General features: G+C 35.5%; 1 protein-coding gene across 1 annotated transcript in view; it reads left to right on the top strand.

Moving 5' to 3' along the window:
- Positions 1–14,425: 14,425 nt before the first annotated feature.
- LOC126745060 (hormone receptor 4) overlaps positions 14,426–22,204 on the top strand; it is a 104,913-nt gene continuing 97,134 nt past the window's right edge. Inside the window, exon 1 of the mRNA XM_050452744.1 lies at positions 14,426–15,173. The gene's annotated coding sequence lies outside the window, so the exon portion shown is untranslated. The remainder of the gene's footprint in view (positions 15,174–22,204) is intronic.

Consider the following 22,204-nt stretch of genomic DNA (forward strand, 5'->3'; position numbering starts at 1 on the left):
AGCATCTTAATTGGGTCGCCTAGATTACGAAAACACCGGGTTATAACAGGATCCGAGCAGAATTAAGGGAATGAGAGCACTTTGAAAATCCTGAAAAAGTCGTTTTCGACGTCCGTTTTTGAGGCCAAAAATGGGCATCAAAAATGCCATATCTCAGCTATCGTAAGAGCTACGACCTTGCGGATGGTCTCGTTGGATTTGGAATGACAAAACTAAGACAAAGCCGTTGGAATTTTCCCGATAGCTCCCATAGGAGCCGAGATATCAAACTCCAAAGTTTGGGTTTTTTCATTTTTCGGGTATACCCCCCCGTATCGAATTTTTTCACCAAAAATTGATTTTTTTCGAAATCAAACTAAGTATACCAGCGTCTTAATTGGGTCGCCTAGATTACGAAAACACCGGGTTATAACAGAATCCGAGCAGAATTAAGGGAATGAGAGCACTTTGAAAATCCTGAAAAAGTCGTTTTCGACGTCCGTTTTTGAGGCCAAAAATGGGCATCAAAAATGCCATATCTCGGCTATCGTAAGAGCTACGACCTTGCGGATGGTCTCGTTGGATTTGGAATGATGAAACTAAGACAAAGCCGTTGGAATTTTCCCGATAGCTTTCATAGAAGCCGAGATATCGACCTTCAAAGTTTGGGTTTTTTCATTTTTCGGGTATACCCCCCCGTATCGAATTTTTTCACCAAAAATTGATTTTTTTCGAAATCAAACTAAGTATACCAGCGTCTTAATTGGGTCGCCTAGATTACGAAAACACCGGGTTATAACAAGATCCGAGCAGAATTAAGGGAATGAGAGCACTTTGAAAATCCTGAAAAAGTCGTTTTCGACGTCCGTTTTTGAGGCCAAAAATGGGCATCAAAAATGCCGTATCTCAGCTATCGTAAGAGCTACGACCTTGCGGATGGTCTCGTTGGATTTGGAATGACAAAACTAAGACAAAGCCGTTGGAATTTTCCCGATAGCTCCCATAGGAGCCGAGATATCAAACTCCAAAGTTTGGGTTTTTTCATTTTTCGGGTATACCCCCCCGTATCGAATTTTTTCACCAAAAATTGATTATTTTCGAAATCAAACTAAGTATACCAGCGTCTTAATTGGGTCGCCTAGATTACGAAAACACCGGGTTATAACAGGATCCGAGCAGAATTAAGGGAATGAGAGCACTTTGAATATCCTGAAAAAGTCGTTTTCGACGTCCGTTTTTGAGGCCAAAAATGGGCATCAAAAATGCCATATCTCGGCTATCGTAAGAGCTACGACCTTGCGGATGGTCTCGTTGGATTTGGAATGGCGAAACTAAGACAAAGCCGTTGGAATTTTCCCGATAGCTTTCATAGAAGCCGAGATATCGACCTTCAAAGTTTGGGTTTTTTCATTTTTCGGGTATACCCCCCCGTATCGAATTTTTTCACCAAAAATTGATTTTTTTCGAAATCAAACTAAGTATACCAGCGTCTTAATTGGGTCGCCTAGATTACGAAAACACCGGGTTATAACAGGATCCGAGCAGAATTAAGGGAATGAGAGCACTTTGAAAATCCTGAAAAAGTCGTTTTCGACGTCCGTTTTTGAGGCTAAAAATGGGCATCAAAAATGCCATATCTCGGCTATCGTAAGAGCTACGACCTTGCGGATGGTCTCGTTGGATTTGGAATGACGAAACTAAGACAAAGCCGTTGGAATTTTCCCGATAGCTCCCATAGGAGCCGAGATATCAAACTCCAAAGTTTGGGTTTTTTCATTTTTCGGGTATACCCCCCCGTATCGAATTTTTTCACCAAAAATTGATTTTTTTCGAAATCAAACTAAGTATACCAGCGTCTTAATTGGGTCGCCTAGATTACGAAAACACCGGGTTATAACAGGATCCGAGCAGAATTAAGGGAATGAGAGCACTTTGAAAATCCTGAAAAAGTCGTTTTCGACGTCCGTTTTTGAGGCCAAAAATGGGCATCAAAAATGCAATATCTCAGCTATCGTAAGAGCTACGACCTTGCGGATGGTCTCGTTGGATTTGGAATGACGAAACTAAGACAAAGCCGTTGGAATTTTCCCGATAGCTCCCATAGGAGACGAGATATCAAACTCCAAAGTTTGGGTTTTTTCATTTTTCGGGAATACCCCCCCGTATCGAATTTTTTCACCAAAAATTGATTATTTTCGAAATCAAACTAAGTATACCAGCGTCTTAATTGGGTCGCCTAGATTACGAAAACACCGGGTTATAACAGGATCCGAGCAGAATTAAGGGAATGAGAGCACTTTGAATATCCTGAAAAAGTCGTTTTCGACGTCCGTTTTTGAGGCCAAAAATGGGCATCAAAAATGCCATATCTCAGCTATCGTAAGAGCTACGACCTTGCGGATGGTCTCGTTGGATTTGGAATGACGAAACTAAGACAAAGCCGTTGGAATCTTCCCGATAGCTCCCATAGGAGCCGAGATATCAAACTCCAAAGTTTGGGTTTTTTCATTTTTCGGGTATACCCCCCCGTATCGAATTTTTTCACCAAAAATTGATTTTTTTCGAAATCAAACTAAGTATACCAGCGTCTTAATTGGGTCGCCTAGATTACGAAAACACCGGGTTATAACAGGATCCGAGCAGAATTAAGGGAATGAGAGCACTTTGAAAATCCTGAAAAAGTCGTTTTCGACGTCCGTTTTTGAGGCCAAAAATGGGCATCAAAAATGCCATATCTCAGCTATCGTAAGAGCTACGACCTTGCGGATGGTCTCGTTGGATTTGGAATGACAAAACTAAGACAAAGCCGTTGGAATTTTCCCGATAGCTCCCATAGGAGCCGAGATATCAAACTCCAAAGTTTGGGTTTTTTCATTTTTCGGGTATACCCCCCCGTATCGAATTTTTTCACCAAAAATTGATTTTTTTCGAAATCAAACTAAGTATACCAGCGTCTTAATTGGGTCGCCTAGATTACGAAAACACCGGGTTATAACAGAATCCGAGCAGAATTAAGGGAATGAGAGCACTTTGAAAATCCTGAAAAAGTCGTTTTCGACGTCCGTTTTTGAGGCCAAAAATGGGCATCAAAAATGCCATATCTCGGCTATCGTAAGAGCTACGACCTTGCGGATGGTCTCGTTGGATTTGGAATGATGAAACTAAGACAAAGCCGTTGGAATTTTCCCGATAGCTTTCATAGAAGCCGAGATATCGACCTTCAAAGTTTGGGTTTTTTCATTTTTCGGGTATACCCCCCCGTATCGAATTTTTTCACCAAAAATTGATTTTTTTCGAAATCAAACTAAGTATACCAGCGTCTTAATTGGGTCGCCTAGATTACGAAAACACCGGGTTATAACAGGATCCGAGCAGAATTAAGGGAATGAGAGCACTTTGAAAATCCTGAAAAAGTCGTTTTCGACGTCCGTTTTTGAGGCCAAAAATGGGCATCAAAAATGCCATATCTCGGCTATCGTAAGAGCTACGACCTTGCGGATGGTCTCGTTGGATTTGGAATGACGAAACTAAGACAAAGCCGTTGGAATTTTCCCGATAGCTCCCATAGGAGCCGAGATATCAAACTCCAAAGTTTGGGTTTTTTCATTTTTCGGGTATACCCCCCCGTATCGAATTTTTTCACCAAAAATTGATTTTTTTCGAAATCAAACTAAGTATACCAGCGTCTTAATTGGGTCGCCTAGATTACGAAAACACCGGGTTATAACAGGATCCGAGCAGAATTAAGGGAATGAGAGCACTTTGAAAATCCTGAAAAAGTCGTTTTCGACGTCCGTTTTTGAGGCCAAAAATGGGCATCAAAAATGCCATATCTCAGCTATCGTAAGAGCTACGACCTTGCGGATGGTCTCGTTGGATTTGGAATGACGAAACTAAGACAAAGCCGTTGGAATTTTCCCGATAGCTCCCATAGGAGCCGAGATATCAAACTCCAAAGTTTGGGTTTTTTCATTTTTCGGGAATACCCCCCCGTATCGAATTTTTTCACCAAAAATTGATTTTTTTCGAAATCAAACTAAGTATACCAGCATCTTAATTGGGTCGCCTAGATTACGAAAACACCGGGTTATAACAGGATCCGAGCAGAATTAAGGGAATGAGAGCACTTTGAAAATCCTGAAAAAGTCGTTTTCGACGTCCGTTTTTGAGGCTAAAAATGGGCATCAAAAATGCCATATCTCAGCTATCGTAAGAGCTACGACCTTGCGGATGGTCTCGTTGGATTTGGAATGACGAAACTAAGACAAAGCCGTTGGAATTTTCCCGATAGCTCCCATAGGAGCCGAGATATCAAACTCCAAAGTTTGGGTTTTTTCATTTTTCGGGTATACCCCCCCGTATCGAATTTTTTCACCAAAAATTGATTTTTTTCGAAATCAAACTAAGTATACCAGCGTCTTAATTTGGTCGCCTAGATTACGAAAACACCGGGTTATAACAGGATCCGAGCAGAATTAAGGGAATGAGAGCACTTTGAAAATCCTGAAAAAGTCGTTTTCGACGTCCGTTTTTGAGACCAAAAATGGGCATCAAAAATGCCATATCTCGGCTATCGTAAGAGCTACGACCTTGCGGATGGTCTCGTTGGATTTGGAATGACGAAACTAAGACAAAGCCGTTGGAATTTTCCCGATAGCTCCCATAGGAGCCGAGATATCAAACTCCAAAGTTTGGGTTTTTTCATTTTTCGGGTATACCCCCCCGTATCGAATTTTTTCACCAAAAATTGATTTTTTTCGAAATCAAACTAAGTATACCAGCGTCTTAATTGGGTCGCCTAGATTACGAAAACACCGGGTTATAACAGGATCCGAGCAGAATTAAGGGAATGAGAGCACTTTGAAAATCCTGAAAAAGTCGTTTTCGACGTCCGTTTTTGAGGCCAAAAATGGGCATCAAAAATGCCATATCTCGGCTATCGTAAGAGCTACGACCTTGCGGATGGTCTCGTTGGATTTGGAATGACGAAACTAAGACAAAGCCGTTGGAATTTTCCCGATAGCTTTCATAGAAGCCGAGATATCGACCTTCAAAGTTTGGGTTTTTTCATTTTTCGGGTATTCCCCCCCGTATCGAATTTTTTCACCAAAAATTGATTTTTTTCGAAATCAAACTAAGTATACCAGCGTCTTAATTTGGTCGCCTAGATTACGAAAACACCGGGTTATAACAGGATCCGAGCAGAATTAAGGGAATGAGAGCACTTTGAAAATCCTGAAAAAGTCGTTTTCGACGTCCGTTTTTGAGACCAAAAATGGGCATCAAAAATGCCATATCTCGGCTATCGTAAGAGCTACGACCTTGCGGATGGTCTCGTTGGATTTGGAATGACGAAACTAAGACAAAGCCGTTGGAATTTTCCCGATAGCTTTCATAGAAGCCGAGATATCGACCTTCAAAGTTTGGGTTTTTTCATTTTTCGGGTATACCCCCCCGTATCGAATTTTTTCACCAAAAATTGATTTTTTTCGAAATCAAACTAAGTATACCAGCGTCTTAATTGGGTCGCCTAGATTACGAAAACACCGGGTTATAACAGGATCCGAGCAGAATTAAGGGAATGAGAGCACTTTGAAAATCCTGAAAAAGTCGTTTTCGACGTCCGTTTTTGAGGCCAAAAATGGGCATCAAAAATGCCATATCTCAGCTATCGTAAGAGCTACGACCTTGCGGATGGTCTCGTTGGATTTGGAATGACGAAACTAAGACAAAGCCGTTGGAATTTTCCCGATAGCTTTCATAGGAGCCGAGATATCAAACTCCAAAGTTTGGGTTTTTTCATTTTTCGGGTATACCCCCCCGTATCGAATTTTTTCACCAAAAATTGATTTTTTTCGAAATCAAACTAAGTATACCAGCGTCTTAATTGGGTCGCCTAGATTACGAAAACACCGGGTTATAACAGGATCCGAGCAGAATTAAGGGAATGAGAGCACTTTGAAAATCCTGAAAAAGTCGTTTTCGACGTCCGTTTTTGAGGCCAAAAATGGGCATCAAAAATGCCATATCTCAGCTATCGTAAGAGATACGACCTTGCGGATGGTCTCGTTGGATTTGGAATGACGAAACTAAGACAAAGCCGTTGGAATTTTCCCGATAGCTCCCATAGGAGCCGAGATATCAAACTCCAAAGTTTGGGTTTTTTCATTTTTCGGGAATACCCCCCCGTATCGAATTTTTTCACCAAAAATTGATTATTTTCGAAATCAAACTAAGTATACCAGCGTCTTAATTGGGTCGCCTAGATTACGAAAACACCGGGTTATAACAGGATCCGAGCAGAATTAAGGGAATGAGAGCACTTTGAATATCCTGAAAAAGTCGTTTTCGACGTCCGTTTTTGAGGCCAAAAATGGGCATCAAAAATGCCATATCTCAGCTATCGTAAGAGCTACGACCTTGCGGATGGTCTCGTTGGATTTGGAATGACGAAACTAAGACAAAGCCGTTGGAATTTTCCCGATAGCTCCCATAGGAGCCGAGATATCAAACTCCAAAGTTTGGGTTTTTTCATTTTTCGGGTATACCCCCCCGTATCGAATTTTTTCACCAAAAATTGATTTTTTTCGAAATCAAACTAAGTATACCAGCGTCTTAATTGGGTCGCCTAGATTACGAAAACACCGGGTTATAACAGGATCCGAGCAGAATTAAGGGAATGAGAGCACTTTGAAAATCCTGAAAAAGTCGTTTTCGACGTCCGTTTTTGAGGCCAAAAATGGGCATCAAAAATGCCATATCTCAGCTATCGTAAGAGCTACGACCTTGCGGATGGTCTCGTTGGATTTGGAATGACGAAACTAAGACAAAGCCGTTGGAATTTTCCCGATAGCTTTCATAGGAGCCGAGATATCAAACTCCAAAGTTTGGGTTTTTTCATTTTTCGGGTATACCCCCCCGTATCGAATTTTTTCACCAAAAATTGATTTTTTTCGAAATCAAACTAAGTATACCAGCATCTTAATTGGGTCGCCTAGATTACGAAAACACCGGGTTATAACAGGATCCGAGCAGAATTAAGGGAATGAGAGCACTTTGAAAATCCTGAAAAAGTCGTTTTCGACGTCCGTTTTTGAGGCCAAAAATGGGCATCAAAAATGCCATATCTCAGCTATCGTAAGAGCTACGACCTTGCGGATGGTCTCGTTGGATTTGGAATGACAAAACTAAGACAAAGCCGTTGGAATTTTCCCGATAGCTCCCATAGGAGCCGAGATATCAAACTCCAAAGTTTGGGTTTTTTCATTTTTCGGGTATACCCCCCCGTATCGAATTTTTTCACCAAAAATTGATTTTTTTCGAAATCAAACTAAGTATACCAGCGTCTTAATTGGGTCGCCTAGATTACGAAAACACCGGGTTATAACAGAATCCGAGCAGAATTAAGGGAATGAGAGCACTTTGAAAATCCTGAAAAAGTCGTTTTCGACGTCCGTTTTTGAGGCCAAAAATGGGCATCAAAAATGCCATATCTCGGCTATCGTAAGAGCTACGACCTTGCGGATGGTCTCGTTGGATTTGGAATGATGAAACTAAGACAAAGCCGTTGGAATTTTCCCGATAGCTTTCATAGAAGCCGAGATATCGACCTTCAAAGTTTGGGTTTTTTCATTTTTCGGGTATACCCCCCCGTATCGAATTTTTTCACCAAAAATTGATTTTTTTCGAAATCAAACTAAGTATACCAGCGTCTTAATTGGGTCGCCTAGATTACGAAAACACCGGGTTATAACAAGATCCGAGCAGAATTAAGGGAATGAGAGCACTTTGAAAATCCTGAAAAAGTCGTTTTCGACGTCCGTTTTTGAGGCCAAAAATGGGCATCAAAAATGCCATATCTCAGCTATCGTAAGAGCTACGACCTTGCGGATGGTCTCGTTGGATTTGGAATGACAAAACTAAGACAAAGCCGTTGGAATTTTCCCGATAGCTCCCATAGGAGCCGAGATATCAAACTCCAAAGTTTGGGTTTTTTCATTTTTCGGGTATACCCCCCCGTATCGAATTTTTTCACCAAAAATTGATTATTTTCGAAATCAAACTAAGTATACCAGCGTCTTAATTGGGTCGCCTAGATTACGAAAACACCGGGTTATAACAGGATCCGAGCAGAATTAAGGGAATGAGAGCACTTTGAATATCCTGAAAAAGTCGTTTTCGACGTCCGTTTTTGAGGCCAAAAATGGGCATCAAAAATGCCATATCTCGGCTATCGTAAGAGCTACGACCTTGCGGATGGTCTCGTTGGATTTGGAATGACGAAACTAAGACAAAGCCGTTGGAATTTTCCCGATAGCTTTCATAGAAGCCGAGATATCGACCTTCAAAGTTTGGGTTTTTTCATTTTTCGGGTATACCCCCCCGTATCGAATTTTTTCACCAAAAATTGATTTTTTTCGAAATCAAACTAAGTATACCAGCGTCTTAATTGGGTCGCCTAGATTACGAAAACACCGGGTTATAACAGGATCCGAGCAGAATTAAGGGAATGAGAGCACTTTGAAAATCCTGAAAAAGTCGTTTTCGACGTCCGTTTTTGAGGCCAAAAATGGGCATCAAAAATGCCATATCTCGGCTATCGTAAGAGCTACGACCTTGCGGATGGTCTCGTTGGATTTGGAATGACGAAACTAAGACAAAGCCGTTGGAATTTTCCCGATAGCTCCCATAGGAGCCGAGATATCAAACTCCAAAGTTTGGGTTTTTTCATTTTTCGGGTATACCCCCCCGTATCGAATTTTTTCACCAAAAATTGATTTTTTTCGAAATCAAACTAAGTATACCAGCATCTTAATTGGGTCGCCTAGATTACGAAAACACCGGGTTATAACAGGATCCGAGCAGAATTAAGGGAATGAGAGCACTTTGAAAATCCTGAAAAAGTCGTTTTCGACGTCCGTTTTTGAGGCCAAAAATGGGCATCAAAAATGCCATATCTCGGCTATCGTAAGAGCTACGACCTTGCGGATGGTCTTGTTGGATTTGGAATGACGAAACTAAGACAAAGCCGTTGGAATTTTCCCGATAGCTCCCATAGGAGCCGAGATATCAAACTCCAAAGTTTGGGTTTTTTCATTTTTCGGGTATACCCCCCCGTATCGAATTTTTTCACCAAAAATTGATTTTTTTCGAAATCAAACTAAGTATACCAGCGTCTTAATTGGGTCGCCTAGATTACGAAAACACCGGGTTATAACAGGATCCGAGCAGAATTAAGGGAATGAGAGCACTTTGAAAATCCTGAAAAAGTCGTTTTCGACGTCCGTTTTTGAGGCCAAAAATGGGCATCAAAAATGCCATATCTCGGCTATCGTAAGAGCTACGACCTTGCGGATGGTCTTGTTGGATTTGGAATGACGAAACTAAGACAAAGCCGTTGGAATTTTCCCGATAGCTCCCATAGGAGCCGAGATATCAAACTCCAAAGTTTGGGTTTTTTCATTTTTCGGGTATACCCCCCCGTATCGAATTTTTTCACCAAAAATTGATTTTTTTCGAAATCAAACTAAGTATACCAGCGTCTTAATTGGGTCGCCTAGATTACGAAAACACCGGGTTATAACAGGATCCGAGCAGAATTAAGGGAATGAGAGCACTTTGAAAATCCTGAAAAAGTCGTTTTCGACGTCCGTTTTTGAGGCCAAAAATGGGCATCAAAAATGCCATATCTCAGCTATCGTAAGAGCTACGACCTTGCGGATGGTCTCGTTGGATTTGGAATGACAAAACTAAGACAAAGCCGTTGGAATTTTCCCGATAGCTCCCATAGAAGCCGAGATATCGATCTTCAAAGTTTGGGTTTTTTCATTTTTCGGGTATACCCCCCCGTATCGATTTTTTTCACCAAAAATTGATTTTTTTCGAAATCAAACTAAGTATACCAGCGTCTTAATTGGGTCGCCTAGATTACGAAAACACCGGGTTATAACAGGATCCGAGCAGAATTAAGGGAATGAGAGCACTTTGAAAATCCTGAAAAAGTCGTTTTCGACGTCCGTTTTTGAGGCCAAAAATGGGCATCAAAAATGCCATATCTCAGCTATCGTAAGAGCTACGACCTTGCGGATGGTCTCGTTGGATTTGGAATGACGAAACTAAGACAAAGCCGTTGGAATTTTCCCGATAGCTCCCATAGAAGCCGAGATATCGATCTTCAAAGTTTGGGTTTATTCATTTTTCGGGTATACCCCCCCGTATCGAATTTTTTCACCAAAAATTGATTTTTTTCGAAATCAAACTAAGTATACCAGCGTCTTAATTGGGTCGCCTAGATTACGAAAACACCGGGTTATAACAAGATCCGAGCAGAATTAAGGGAATGAGAGCACTTTGAAAATCCTGAAAAAGTCGTTTTCGACGTCCGTTTTTGAGGCCAAAAATGGGCATCAAAAATGCCATATCTCGGCTATCGTAAGAGCTACGACCTTGCGGATGGTCTCGTTGGATTTGGAATGACGAAACTAAGACAAAGCCGTTGGAATTTTCCCGATAGCTTTCATAGAAGCCGAGATATCGACCTTCAAAGTTTGGGTTTTTTCATTTTTCGGGTATACCCCCCCGTATCGAATTTTTTCACCAAAAATTGATTTTTTTCGAAATCAAACTAAGTATACCAGCGTCTTAATTGGGTTGCCTAGATTACGAAAACACCGGGTTATAACAGGATCCGAGCAGAATTAAGGGAATGAGAGCACTTTGAAAATCCTGAAAAAGTCGTTTTCGACGTCCGTTTTTGAGGCCAAAAATGGGCATCAAAAATGCCATATCTCCGCTATCGTAAGAGCTACGACCTTGCGGATGGTCTCGTTGGATTTGGAATGACGAAACTAAGACAAAGCCGTTGGAATTTTCCCGATAGCTCCCATAGGAGCCGAGATATCAAACTCCAAAGTTTGGGTTTTTTCATTTTTCGGGTATACCCCCCCGTATCGAATTTTTTCACCAAAAATTGATTTTTTTCGAAATCAAACTAAGTATACCAGCGTCTTAATTGGGTCGCCTAGATTACGAAAACACCGGGTTATAACAGGATCCGAGCAGAATTAAGGGAATGAGAGCACTTTGAAAATCCTGAAAAAGTCGTTTTCGACGTCCGTTTTTGAGGCCAAAAATGGGCATCAAAAATGCCATATCTCAGCTATCGTAAGAGATACGACCTTGCGGATGGTCTCGTTGGATTGGGAATGACGAAACTAAGACAAAGCCGTTGGAATTTTCCCGATAGCTTTCATAGAAGCCGAGATATCGACCTTCAAAGTTTGGGTTTTTTCATTTTTCGGGTATACCCCCCCGTATCGAATTTTTTCACCAAAAATTGATTTTTTTCGAAATCAAACTAAGTATACCAGCGTCTTAATTGGGTCGCCTAGATTACGAAAACACCGGGTTATAACAGGATCCGAGCAGAATTAAGGGAATGAGAGCACTTTGAAAATCCTGAAAAAGTCGTTTTCGACGTCCGTTTTTGAGGCCAAAAATGGGCATCAAAAATGCCATATCTCGGCTATCGTAAGAGCTACGACCTTGCGGATGGTCTTGTTGGATTTGGAATGACGAAACTAAGACAAAGCCGTTGGAATTTTCCCGATAGCTCCCATAGAAGCCGAGATATCGATCTTCAAAGTTTGGGTTTTTTCATTTTTTGGGTATACCCCCCCGTATCGAATTTTTTCACCAAAAATTGATTTTTTTCGAAATCAAACTAAGTATACCAGCGTCTTAATTGGGTCGCCTAGATTACGAAAACACCGGGTTATAACAGGATCCGAGCAGAATTAAGGGAATGAGAGCACTTTGAAAATCCTGAAAAAGTCGTTTTCGACGTCCGTTTTTGAGGCCAAAAATGGGCATCAAAAATGCCATATCTCAGCTATCGTAAGAGATACGACCTTGCGGATGGTCTCGTTGGATTGGGAATGACGAAACTAAGACAAAGCCGTTGGAATTTTCCCGATAGCTTTCATAGAAGCCGAGATATCGACCTTCAAAGTTTGGGTTTTTTCATTTTTCGGGTATACCCCCCCGTATCGAATTTTTTCACCAAAAATTGATTTTTTTCGAAATCAAACTAAGTATACCAGCGTCTTAATTGGGTCGCCTAGATTACGAAAACACCGGGTTATAACAGGATCCGAGCAGAATTAAGGGAATGAGAGCACTTTGAAAATCCTGAAAAAGTCGTTTTCGACGTCCGTTTTTGAGGCCAAAAATGGGCATCAAAAATGCCATATCTCAGCTATCGTAAGAGATACGACCTTGCGGATGGTCTCGTTGGATTGGGAATGACGAAACTAAGACAAAGCCGTTGGAATTTTCCCGATAGCTTTCATAGAAGCCGAGATATCGACCTTCAAAGTTTGGGTTTTTTCATTTTTCGGGTATACCCCCCCGTATCGAATTTTTTCACCAAAAATTGATTTTTTTCGAAATCAAACTAAGTATACCAGCGTCTTAATTGGGTCGCCTAGATTACGAAAACACCGGGTTATAACAGGATCCGAGCAGAATTAAGGGAATGAGAGCACTTTGAAAATCCTGAAAACGTCGTTTTCGACGTCCGTTTTTGAGGCCAAAAATGGGCATCAAAAATGCCATATCTCAGCTATCGTAAGAGCTACGACCTTGCGGATGGTCTCGTTGGATTTGGAATGACGAAACTAAGACAAAGCCGTTGGAATTTTCCCGATAGCTCCCATAGAAGCCGAGATATCGATCTTCAAAGTTTGGGTTTTTTCATTTTTCGGGTATACCCCCCCGTATCGAAATTTTTCACCAAAAATTGTTTTTTTTCGAAATCAAACTAAGTATACCAGCGTCTTAATTAAGTCGCCTAGATTACGAAAACACCGGGTTATAACAGGATCCGAGCAGAATTAAGGGAATGAGAGCACTTTGAAAATCCTGAAAAAGTCGTTTTCGACGTCCGTTTTTGAGGCCAAAAATGGGCATCAAAAATGCCATATCTCGGCTATCGTAAGAGCTACGACCTTGCGGATGGTCTCGTTGGATTTGGAATGACGAAACTAAGACAAAGCCGTTGGAATTTTCCCGATAGCTCCCATAGAAGCCGAGATATCGATCTTCAAAGTTTGGGTTTTTTCATTTTTCGGGTATACCCCCCCGTATCGAAATTTTTCACCAAAAATTGTTTTTTTTCGAAATCAAACTAAGTATACCAGCGTCTTAATTAAGTCGCCTAGATTACGAAAACACCGGGTTATAACAGGATCCGAGCAGAATTAAGGGAATGAGAGCACTTTGAAAATCCTGAAAAAGTCGTTTTCGACGTCCGTTTTTGAGGCCAAAAATGGGCATCAAAAATGCCATATCTCGGCTATCGTAAGAGCTACGACCTTGCGGATGGTCTCGTTGGATTTGGAATGACGAAACTAAGACAAAGCCGTTGGAATTTTCCCGATAGCTCCCATAGGAGCCGAGATATCAAACTCCAAAGTTTGGGTTTTTTCATTTTTCGGGTATACCCCCCCGTATCGAATTTTTTCACCAAAAATTGATTTTTTTCGAAATCAAACTAAGTATACCAGCGTCTTAATTGGGTCGCCTAGATTACGAAAACACCGGGTTATAACAGGATCCGAGCAGAATTAAGGGAATGAGAGCACTTTGAAAATCCTGAAAACGTCGTTTTCGACGTCCGTTTTTGAGGCCAAAAATGGGCATCAAAAATGCCATATCTCAGCTATCGTAAGAGCTACGACCTTGCGGATGGTCTCGTTGGATTTGGAATGACGAAACTAAGACAAAGCCGTTGGAATTTTCCCGATAGCTCCCATAGAAGCCGAGATATCGATCTTCAAAGTTTGGGTTTTTTCATTTTTCGGGTATACCCCCCCGTATCGAATTTTTTCACCAAAAATTGATTTTTTTCGAAATCAAACTAAGTATACCAGCGTCTTAATTGGGTCGCCTAGATTACGAAAACACCGGGTTATAACAGGATCCGAGCAGAATTAAGGGAATGAGAGCACTTTGAAAATCCTGAAAAAGTCGTTTTCGACGTCCGTTTTTGAGGCCAAAAATGGGCATCAAAAATGCCATATCTCGGCTATCGTAAAAGCTACGATCTTGCGGATGGTCTCGTTGGATTCAGAATGACGAAACTAAGACAAAACCGTTGGAAATTTTATGACAGCTCCCATAGAAGCCGAGATATCGACCGTCAAAGTTTGGGTTTTTTCATTTTTCTGGTATACCCCCGAATCGAATTTTTTCACCAAAAATTGATTTTTTTCGAAGTCAAACTAAGCATACCAGCGTCTTATTCTGATCATCTAGATTACGAAAACACCGGGTTATAACAGGATCCGAGCAGAGCTAAGGGAATGAGCGCATTTTGAAAATTTGGAAAAAGTCAATTTTTAACCCCAAAATTGGCAGATGATTTTTTCAATAACTAATAGTCAACCGTTTTCGCACGCATCATTAAAAAATTTCCTCGTTATCATTACGCGGGATAAGCAAAAGCGGAAACGTAAAGACGCAACAGCGGCGTCGTAAACGCCGCCGGTGCGCGAGCAACGTATAGGAAAAACATAGGAGGAGAATATTCATTCTCGCGTGGTGTTCCCTCTTGCCCCACCGGCACCCCACCACCACTACCACCACCACCGGCAGGAGCAGCAGCAGCAGCAGCAGCAGCAGCAACGATACGCGATGTCGTAAGCCACAGGTCATTCACCTCGCGCACAGTGTCGGCATAGAGAGCGCCCCACAGCTACCACAGCTCTCCTCTCTTCCTATATTAACGTGTTATATTTAATATAATATATATATGAAAAAAATGAATTTTTTAATTAAAAATTTAATTTTTTTTAACCGGGTAGTAGGTGCGCGCGCGTCCTCCCGCACACATTCTGATGATGGTGTGTACATTAAAAAGTGAACTGAGAGCCGCAGGACTTTCGTTTGTTTTATTATTATTATTTAATAGTGTGCATGCTTCGATAGCCGCGATTGTTATTATTTTTAAACTCGATAGTGTTTTTTTTTTTTTAAAAGTGCTCCAGCAGGAAAAACTGACGTTACATAAAAAGTGGATCCATCCGAAGTAATTTAAGCAGGAACGCGAGGGGTTAAGTCAACGCAACTACCGTCAACGTTTAACTTAATATTTATCTGCTAGAGATAAAGTTCTTCGACCCCGTAAAAAAAATGTAAGTAGTAAAATTTCGAATAAATAAAAAAAATGCGATTGAAATGGGTGATCGCAGGAAAGGTCATTGCCCCTCCTGCCGTAATGTAGGTCAGTGATGGTGGGCGGCGCTTACGGTTGCGCACTGTCCAACTAAATGTCATCGTTACGTCTCCTTCCGATTTTATTTTCTTATTTTTATTATAATTTTTAATTAGTTTCAACTGTTTTATTATATAATTCTTTAGGAATTAATTGATGTTGGCCCTTTAAACATATTTTGTTTGTAGTGAGGCTCAGTTTGCTCTCTTTTATTGGTGGTGGCATTGAGATCTATGAATGTATGTCAGGTCTTAAGTTGTTGACGTAATAATAGATAATATGGCCGACTCAGAAGTTGGAAATGCATACAGGGGACTTTTTTTTTAATTGGAAAAATACGCGATTGCACGCCACTGAATTTTTCTGAATTTTTGAATAAAATAGTCAGTAATTGAAGTGGAGTTATTATATATATTAGACCCATTTTTGAATCTCTAGACTATATAAAAAAACATGAGAATTTTTTTTTGGAAATGATTTTTTTTTATTAACAATTATAACAACAATAAATAAGCCCTAAAATAAACCATATAAATTAAGGGTTGGAAATGACCTAAAAAATCCATCAAGGTGATATGCATTTTTCTAGTCAAATAGAGTCATTTATATAAAAAATCAACACTATGTTACTAGTGTAAACTACGTTGCCAAGAAAATTGGATAATGAATATTTAAGATGTTCAACAAACTAATTTTGTTTAATTAAATTTAACACCCCTGGGAGTCAAGTTATTTGTGCATACTTAAATAGCGCCCTTTATATCTGGATCGTTTCTCTTATACATAATATATAGTATTTAATATGATACTGTATGTATATATAGGTAAATAAAATCTGTTATAAGTACTCAATTAAAACTTGATTTCCTTATTTTTTTTTTGCGTTATTTGAATTGTAATTACAAATTATTTTAACAGTCTATTTTAATTAAATATTTAATTAGTTCATTTAAATTTTCAATAAATTTTATTTTTTTTTATTCGGTTAATTGTTGCGAAAATATTTTTTATTTACTTTATATTAAAATCGTCTCTGTTTTGGAAAAAAAAATTAAATTAAATTTAGATAAACGTTAAGTGTTTTTAGACCATTAATTAATTATAATATTGTGATTGTACCTAATAATTATTTTCATTTATTAACTAGTTGTGAAAAATACATTTTATTTATTAAATTTTAATTAAATTCACTACACACGACCATCAACATTCTATAAGCATGATTCGTTTTTAATTTAAAATTTTTCTACATATATTTTTTCAAATAAATATTTAATTAATTAATTATTTTTTTTGCTTTAATTAATTTAAAAAAAAATTGTTTAATTAAATTTAAATATAAAAATGTATTCATTTCTAGATTAAATTATAATTCAATTCAAACAATATCCAAATGAAAATTTAATTATATTTTACAGCTTATGAATTTTTTTGCATAATTTAGTGCATTAATACTGCCTCTAGATTAAAAGGATTTTAACTTTATTTAATCGTAATTTTAAAAAGTTGTTAATTTTTTAATTTAAATTAGGGGCTTGAGATATTCTTCAGGGTGAAGTGTCTTATTATTAATCTATTAATTAAAATTACTTAATTAATGTAAATTTTATTATGTCAATTTTTTCGAAATTGGTTTTTTACTTTAAATTAAATTTTTTTATGTTAGTTTTTAAATTACTGAAAAGTTGCTAAACAAAGTACAAAGAAAAATTAAATTAAGTATCACAAATTAAAATTTGAACAATTTAATAAATATTATTTATAAGTTCTTTGATTTTTTATTTGATAATTCATATTATTCAAATCATAATTATTTTAATTTACAATAATTAAATCAGTTTCTTAAATTTCTATTTAAAATGCATATTTTAAATTTGGTTAAATATTATTTCAAAAGTCTATAAAATACATTTTTAATTTTAAATATCTAATTAATTTAAAGAAAAATGTACATATTTGAATTTTAATTTAGCTAGAATTTTTAATTAATTGAATTAATTAAACAACCCAATTTGTATATTCGCTTCTTTTTTGGTAATATCTTGAAACGTATCTAGATTTAGATATTTAAAAAATATAAAGTTAAATTAAAGTATTTTAAATTATAAATCATAGCATTTGATTTTTGTTAAAAGTTTTTTAAATTTTCATTAAATATAGTATTGTATTAAATTTTAAATTAACTACTAATAAAATTAAAATTAATTTTTTTTTAAATCCGACAATATATCTTTTGGCTTTTATATTGATTTTTGTTTTAATTAATTTCAATATTTTGTATTAATTATAAATTTTGATAAAAGTCTATAACTACAATAATTATACATTCATTTTTAGCAAAAAAAAAATAGAGATAATTTCTAAAAAAAAACATTTTTTGCAAATTAAATTTACATAATTACAATTTTTATTGAAACAGGAAGGAAAGATGTTTAGGGAAAATAAGCAAATTCAAAATTATAATTAATTTAAAATTCATATTATTTAATTTTTTTAATTAAATGCACATTTCACTTTTAATTAAAAATTGTTTTAACAATTTATTACATTTCTTTTAAATTTAAAAAAAGGCATTTTTTTAAATAAATAAAATTTGGCGAATTAAAAAATATATCCTTATTAAGATCACATATGAATCTGTTTATTCAATTTACCCTCAATTTCATTTGATTAAATGCATGCTAATAAACAGTGCTATTAAATTAAATGTTGCATATATATTTTCTGCAAAAACATTGTTTTTTATCAACACAACCCTTGCCCCCCCACCCACCCCACATTACTTACCAGTAAGTATTTCTCTTGAAAAATCACCGTTTTTCCTCTATAATATCCAATCTAATAGCACTGTTTTTGTATTAAATATTTACGAATATACTATAAACATTTAAATAAACAAATGTGTTATTAGATTGGATTTTAACGATGAAAACGCTATTATTTATACGTATTTAAATTGGAAAACAATGATTTTTAAAAACGATTTCTTACTGGTAAATAATGTGGGGTGGGTGGGGGGCTAATGGTAGGATTAATAAAAAACGATTTTTTTGCATTAAATTTCTTTTTTTTATTAAATGTACATTTCACTTTTACTTAAAAATTGTTTTAAAATATTATTACATTTTTTTTAATAAAAAAAAAGCATTTCTTACAATTAAATTCATTTAACGAAATTTTTTATTATAACCCTTAAGAAGTGACGAATTAAAAAAAAAATCTTATTAAGATCACATATGAATCTGTTTATTCAATTTACCCTCAATTTTCATTTTTCTTGTTCAATTAATTTGATTTAGATCTAGTTTAATCTTTTTATTTAATTAATTAATAATTTTTTAACTAAATTTGCCTCATTTTTGCCTATTTTCCAAATTTCCAGATCCGAACTTTTTGAGTCATTTTCTCTGTTTCCAGAACACTGACGTAATTTGTTCCTAAATATTGAATGTTTTATATGTTATTCTAGATATTGCAAGTCGAGTTTTGATGATTTTCAGACTAATTTTTTATATTTTTCGGGAATTTCGAAAAAATTTATAAATAATTATTATTAGTATTCCAGGCATTAGGAATAATTCTTCATTTTATTCTTTGGCATTTGTAAATATAGTAAATATTTATATATAAAATTATATCAAATTTAAATAAACAGTGCTATTAAATTAAATATTGCATATTTATTTTCTGCAAAAACATTGTTTTTTTATTAACACAACCCTTGCCCCCCCACCCACCCCACATTACCTACCAGTAAGAATTTCTTTTGAAAAATCACCGTTTTTCGTCCATAATATCCAATCTAAGAGCACTGTTTTTGTATTAAATATTTATGAATATACTATATAACATTTAAATAAACAAACTGTGTTACTAGATTGGATTTTAACGATAAAAGCACTATTATTTATACATATTTAAATTGGAAAACAATGATTTTTAAAAACAATTTCTTACTGGTCAATCATGTGGGGTGGGTGGGGGGCTAAGGGTAGGATTAATAAAAAACGTTTTTTTTTGCATAAAATTGCTTTTTTTAATTAAATGCACATTTCACTTTTAATTAAAAATTGTTTTAAAATTTTATTACATTTTTTTTAATTAAAAAAAAAAGCATTTTTTACGATTAAATTCATTTAACGAAATTTTTATTAAAATCCTTGAAAGTGGCGAAAAACAAAAAAATTTTCTTCATTAAGATCACATATGAATCTGTTTATCCAATTTACCTTCAATTTCATTTGATTAAATGCATGCTAATAAACAGTGCTATTAAATTAAATATTGCATATATATTTTCTGCAAAAACATTGTTTTTTTATTAACACAACCCTTGCCCCCCCACCCACCCCACATTACTTACCAGTAAGAATTTCTCTTGAAAAATCACCGTTTTTCGTCCATAATTTCCAATCTAAGAGCACTGTTTTTGTATTAAATATTTATTAATATACTATATAACATTTAAATAAACAAACTGTGTTATTAAATTGGATTTTAACGATGAAAGCGCTATTATTTATACGTATTTAAATTGGAAAACAATGATTTTTAAAAACGATTTCTTACTGGTAAATAATGTGGGGTGGGTGGGGGGCTAATGGTAGGATTAATGAAAAACGTTTTTTTTTGCATAAAATTGCTTTTTTTAATTAAATGCACATTTTACTTTTAATTAAAAATTGTTTTAAAATTTTATTAGATTTTTCTTTATTTAAAAAAAAAAAGGATTTTTGACAATTAAATTTTCAGGCCTTTCTAGTTATTTTCTTTGTTTTTTTTTAAACATCTAACGTATTTTTTCGTGTTAGTCCAGGCACTTGAGATCTATTTCATGATATCCAGATCCGGACTTTTCGAGTAATATTCTTAACGTTTACCAGAACATTAACATAATTTGCTCATAAATATTTAACGTCTAATGTTATTCATTTCTAGGCATTTCCAGTCGGATTGATGATTTGCCGAGTAATGTTTTATATTTTACATGAATTTAAAAAAAAATCCAAGATTTAGAAATAATTTATTTTAAAGTTACAGAATTAAAATTTGATAAGAAATTAAAATCCCTAAAAATCGTCAATTCAAAAAAAAATATTAAGATGAAATGACTTAAAATTAAAATTCACATCAACGAATTGAGTCAATTTTTTAACCTTTAAATTTTAATTTAAATTTAAAATTGCTTTCAAATCTCATTTATATTTAATTCTATGAATTGAAAAATTGCATTAAATTGCTCATTAATTTTCTTTTATTAATAATAATAAGAATAATAATAATAATAATAATAATAATAATAATCTTTATTTAGCATAAATAGCTACATACAAAAACAAAAAATTTCCCAAAAAATTAATAAAAATAAAAATACATATAATATTAATAATAGTGTTCATAAAGCTAATTCAACAACATATTTAGTCAGCAAGAGTACATGTATAAATAAGTAATAAATATCAATCAATTATTCAATTTTTTTTTATACCCACCTATATTTAGTTTTTTCATAAATTTATTTTATATCTCTTTTAAACTTCATACAAATACCCAATTTCTTGGCAATTTGGGTATGTTTAAAGAGACATTTTTAGTGTATTACTTCGTACATTACCATTACCTTACTTATATTTATTACCCTAATTTCAACTTCGCAAACAGTTTAAGATAAAACGCAATTTTACGCAACGTGCGTAAAATAATTATTAAAAAAAAACAAACTGGCATCCCCTAAAGCGTTTTGAAGTTCATACGGTGTAGTAAACAAAAGGGTTGAGGGTAAATTAGGTCAGAAGTATATAGTGCACACTCACATGGTGTGACGAGTATATAATATTCCTCTCGTAACATTTTTAGGATGCATGCGTCGTTCTTCCTGTGATCCTATTGGGAGGCCCTGATCCTCATTCGGGTTGAGGGTCAGATAATTTATGCCTACAGTTTTTTTTGGCAGTTGTTTGAAATAAATGAATGAATATTTACTTATGCTTTTATATATTCATATTTTATTACCTTAAACCTTTATTTTAATCAGTAAATAATTGTGGATATAGTAAATATATCTATTTATAATAAAGGTTGAATTGTGGTATATTATATCGAGTGTTCAGGAACTTACTATAGAGATATAAATTTTACAGGGTGATTCTCCAATAAAAAGTAAGATTTTTTTTATATGAATGTATTTTTAGACGTCTCACTTTTGGATGTACAAGGCGTTAAAACTTGAATAAAAAAATTTTTTTTAATAACTTTACTACAGATTTGTATTATACATTTGTGTTTTACAAATTCGTATTTGTTTTTTCACGTTTTGCTCAAAAACCCTAAGGGTATATGAGATAAAAGAACTGTATATTTTTTTATTACCTATATTTTCTTTAAAACGCATTTTTTTCTCAAGCATATATTTTCTGCAAAAAAAACGTTTTTCAATAATCCTACCCTTAGCCCCCCACCCACCCCACATTATTTACCATTAAGAAATTGTTTTTAAAAATCATTGTTTTCCAATTTAAATACGTATAAATAATAGTGCTTTTATCGTTAAAATCCAATCTAGTAACACAGTTTGTTTATTTAAATGTTATATAGTATATTAATAAATATTTAATACAAAAACAGTGCTCTTAGATTGGATATTATGGACGAAAACGGTGATTTTTCAAGAGAAATTCTTACTGGTAAGTAATGTGGGGTGGGTGGGGGGGGCAAGGGTTGTGTTAATAAAAAAACAATGTTTTTGCAGAAAATATATATGCTATATTTAATTTAATAGCACTGTTTATTAGCATGCATTTAATCAAATGAAATTGACGGTAAATTGGATAAACAGATTCATATGTGATCTTAATGAGGACATTTTTTGTTTTTCGCCACTTTTAAGGATTTTAATAAAAATTTCGTTAAATGAATTTAATCGTAAAAAATGCTTTTTTTTTAATTAAAAAA

The sequence above is a fragment of the Anthonomus grandis genome, chromosome 15 (assembly GCF_022605725.1).
Source record: "Anthonomus grandis grandis chromosome 15, icAntGran1.3, whole genome shotgun sequence".
Taxonomy (NCBI): domain Eukaryota; kingdom Metazoa; phylum Arthropoda; class Insecta; order Coleoptera; family Curculionidae; genus Anthonomus; species Anthonomus grandis.